Genomic DNA, 4,563 nt, shown 5'->3' with positions numbered 1-4,563 from the left:
ACATCTCATCTCTTTTCGAAATATTGCCCATCCGTTGACATTGGTCACACTCTTGAATCATCCGGAATGAATCCTTGAAGAGGGTTGGCCAATAAAAACCTAATTGTAAAACCTTCGCTGTTGTCTTAGCTCCTTCAAAATGGCCACCTACTTCTTTCTCGTGACAATGCCTAAGAATGCTTTCCATCTCCTCCTCCGGGACACATCTCTGTATCATTTGATCTGTACAGTGTCTGTATAGAAATGGTTCTTCCTAAAAGTAGTACTTCAAATCTGAGAAAAATTTTCTCTTTTGTTGGTACGTCATACCACTTGGGAGCACCCTTGATGACAAATAGTTTGCAAAATCCGCATACCATGGTGCTTCCTCCACTCTCATCAACTTCTCATCCGAAAATGTTTCTCTAACTGGCATTTCCTCTTCATTTTCCTTGATTGGTCTCTCAATTCTCGACAAGTGATCAGCCACCACATTTTTGATCCCTTCTTGTCTCGAATTTCCAACTCAAACTCCTAAAGTAGTAAAATCCATCTTATCAGCCGAGGTTTTGCTTCTTGCTTTGCCAAAAGGTGCCTGATTGCTGAATGGTCCATGTAGACGATCACCCTTGCACCTAACAAATAAGAACGGAACTTGTTAAAAGCAAAAACTACAGCCAACATTTCTTTTTCAGTGATGGTGTAATTCAATTGTGCATCAACAACTGTTTTGCTAGCATACTGAATTACATGCAACACTTTGTTTTTCTTTTGTCCTAAAACTACCCCTAAAGCAAAATCAATGGCATCACACATCAATTCGAAAGGTAGTCTCTAATCAGGAACTACAATAATAGGTGCAGAAACTAATAATTTTTTCAGAGTTAGAAAGGCCTACATGCAATCATCATTAAAGTTAAAAACAACATCTTTATTTAACAAATTGTAAAGGGGTTTAGAAATCTTAGAAAAGTCTTTGATGAAGCGTCTGTAAAACCCCGCATGCCCCAAGAAACTTGGAACTACCTTGACATTTGACGGTGGTGGCAGCTTCTTAATCACTTCCGTCTTTGCTCAATCAACCTCTACCCCGTCCTTAGAGATCCTATCCCCGAGCACTATCCCCTCTTGGACCATGAAGTGACATTTCTCCCAATTCAGAACCAAGTTTGTCTCCTTACATCATTGCAAAATAGAAGAAAGATTAGTTAGACAGCTATCAAATGATGAACCAAAAACTGAGAAGTCATCCATGAAGACTTCTATAGACCGTTCCACCATGTCTCCAAAGGCTGACATCATGCATCTTTGAAATGTTGCTGGTGCATTGCACAACCCAAAAGGCATCCTACGGTACGCAAAGGTGCCGTAGGGGTAAGTGAAGGTCATTTTATCTTGATCCTCCGGAGCGATGGCAATTTGGTTATATCCTGAATACCCATCCAGGAAACAATAATAGGCATGTCCTGCCAACCTCTCCAACATTTGATCAATGAACGGTAATGGAAAATGATCCTTCCTTGTCATCTCATTCAATTTACGATAATCAATGCATACTCTCCAGCCCGTCACTGTCCTCGTTGGTATCAACTCGTTACTCTCATTCCTTACCACCGTGATACCTCCCTTCTTCGAAACCACTTGTACCGGGCTCACCCATGGGCTATCGAAAATGGGATAAATAATCCCCGCATCTAAAAGTCTTACCACCTCTTTCCAAACCACTTCCTTCATCGAAGGATTCAGTCTCTATTGTGATGTCACCCTAGGCTTAAAATCATCCTCCATGAGTATCTTATGCATGCAAAATGATGGCGAAATACCTCTAATGTCCGAGATTGTCCATCCAATTGCTAGTCTATGTTCCCTCAATACCCTAATCAACCGCTCTTCCTCTAATGTACTCAAATATGAACTAATGATCACCGGGAAGGTTTCTGAGTCTCCAAGATAAACATATTTGAGGTGAGAAGGTAAAGGTTTCAATTCAACCTTTGGAGGTTCTTCATTTTTTTCCTTTTCCTTCTGCTTATCAAAATCAAACTCCTCAAATTCAATATCTTGACTCTCATCAATCGGTTGAAGTGCTTCTAACATCCTAACATAGTCATTACTCGCCGACTCTTCTACCTCTACTGTTTTTGATTTGGATATACAAGCTTCTAGAGGTAATTGTGGGGTGTTTTCTTCCATAGATTCCTTCACCACATCGACACTAAAACATGAATCCGTTTCAGCCGGAAACTTCATCGCCTCAAAAACATTGAAAGTTACTATTTTATCTTGAACCCTTAACAGTAACTTTCCTTCCTGTACATCAATAAGTGCTCTCCCCATGGCCAAGAATGGTCGGCCCAAAATCAAAGGAATTTCCTTATCCTCTTCCATGTCCAACACCACAAAATCTACTGGAAAAATTATCTTTCCCACCTTTACTAACACATCCTCTACTATCCCCCTTGGGTGTTTTATTGACCTATCTGCTAATTGCAACGACATGGTCGTTGGCTTCAATTCACCAATGCCCAATCTCCTGAAAACAGAAAAAGGCATCAAATTAATGCTAGCTCCTAGATCACACAAAACACGATCAAATGTAATATCTCCTATAATACAGGGAATAGTAAAACTCCCTTGATCTTTTAGCTTTGGAGGTAGCTTCTTCTTGAGGATGGCACTACACTCCTTCGTGAGCATCACCGTTTCCTCATCGTCTAACTTCCTTTTGTTGGACAAGATTTCCTTCAGGAACTTCGCATAACTCAGTATCTGCTGCAATGCATCTGCAAAAGGAATGTTAATATGCAATTTTTTAAAAATTTCAATAAACTTCGAAAATTGCTTATCCTGATTCTTTTTCTTCAATCACTGAGGAAAAGGCACAGGTGGGGTGTGATGTGCCAACTCTGGTGGTATCTCGGCGAATGGCAATTTCTCCTTCTTCTTTTGCCTTTCCTCCTTTTTCTTTTTCTCTTCTTCTAAACCACTCGGGTTCTCTTCATCAACTTCCTCATCAGAAGCTTCATTTTCGGTTTGCTCAACCTCCTTTGTAGCTTGCTCTACCTCTTCCAAAACTGTCCCACTTCTCAACATTATGGCATTTGCTTGCTCGCGTGGGTTGGTTACTGTATTGCTTGGTAAGGAACCCTGTGGTCTCTCATTAAGCTTTTCAGCCAATTGGCCCATCTATACTTCAAGATTCCGAATGGACGCCCCTTGATTTCTAAAATTCATCCTCGTCTCATTCATGAATCCCGTAGTCTCCTGCATAAATTTACCAAACATATCCTCCAACTTTGTCACCTTTTGATCTCCCGGTTGATTTGTCACCCTTAGTTGGTTATTTTGAACTAGCCTCTGGTTCCATTGGTTATTTTGCTGGTTCTGATTTCTCCAAGCCAGATTTGGATGATTTCTCCACCCTGGGTTGTATGTGTTGGAGTACGGGTTGTTTGGTTGTCTCTGATTTCCTACCAAGTAATTCACTTGCTCCGTTGATGAAGATGACAAAGCAAAGTTGTTCCCAACTTGACACTCGCTGCTCACATGGTTCCCTGCACAAAAATCACAAGTTAATTGAGGTGCTTGTATAGAGTTTACTCGCATAGTTCCCAACTATTTTTGAAGTACAGTGAGTTGGGCTGAGATGGCTGTGAAGGCATCTACTTCATGAAGACCCGAAGATTTCCTTGTTGTGGCTCTCTCATTTGGTCTTTGACAGTTGTTGCTTGCCAAAACCTCAAGCAACTCATACGCCTCTTTTGGTGTCTTATTCTGCAAGGCCCCTCCTAACGCTGCATCCACCATGGTCTGCACATTACCCATCAATCCATTGTAAAAAGTTTGGACCTGAAGCCAAACTGGCAACCCATGGTGCGGACATTTCCTGATCAACTCCTTATATCTCTCCCAAGCCTCGTACAATGACTCGGTATCATCTTGTAGAAATGATGTGATATCATTTCTCAATTTCGCTGATTTAGCTGGAGGAAAGAACTTGGTCAGGAATTTCTGTGCTAGATCATTCCACGTTGTTATAGTTCCCGGTGGTAATGCCATTAACCAACCCTTGGCTTTATCTCCCAATGAGAATGGGAATAACCGCAGCCTAATAGCATCATCCGACACTCCATTCGACTTGAAGGTGTCACAAATTTCCAGGAAATTTGCAATGTACTGATTCGGATCTTCCTTCAAATCACCATTGAATCTAACCGACTGCTGGATCATTTGGATGATAGCCGGCTTGATCTCGAAGTTGTTTGCTTGCACAGTAGGTCTAGTAATACTTGACCCACTTCCATTCACTGTGGGAATTGAAAATTCCCTCAGTGTCCTGTTTTCTTGTTCAGCCATTTCAGCAACTAATTCTTCTACTTCAACAACTAAACCCTCTCTTTTTCTTTTCTCTTTGTTACGTCGTCGAACGGTTCTCTGAATCTCAGGATCAACAGGAACACTGATTAACGTCTCGTTCTTCGCATAAACTACAAAGACAGAATTGAAAGAACGTGAGATCACAAACCAAATAAAACAACAAAAAAAAAACAAAAAAACAAAAAAAATTAAAAACTCCAATCTAGC

General features: G+C 40.9%; 1 non-coding gene across 1 annotated transcript; it reads left to right on the top strand.

Moving 5' to 3' along the window:
• Positions 1 to 3,844: 3,844 nt before the first annotated feature.
• On the top strand, positions 3,845 to 3,951 carry LOC116136043. The gene has a single exon (XR_004128969.1). It is a non-coding gene; the product is annotated as a small nucleolar RNA R71 (small nucleolar RNA).
• The last annotated feature ends 612 nt before the right edge of the window (positions 3,952 to 4,563 follow it).

Source organism: Pistacia vera, unplaced genomic scaffold, assembly GCF_008641045.1.
Source record: "Pistacia vera cultivar Batoury unplaced genomic scaffold, PisVer_v2 Contig307, whole genome shotgun sequence".
Taxonomy (NCBI): domain Eukaryota; kingdom Viridiplantae; phylum Streptophyta; class Magnoliopsida; order Sapindales; family Anacardiaceae; genus Pistacia; species Pistacia vera.
Note: the sequence above shows the minus strand (reverse complement) of the source record. Positions and strands in the feature narration are given on the sequence as shown.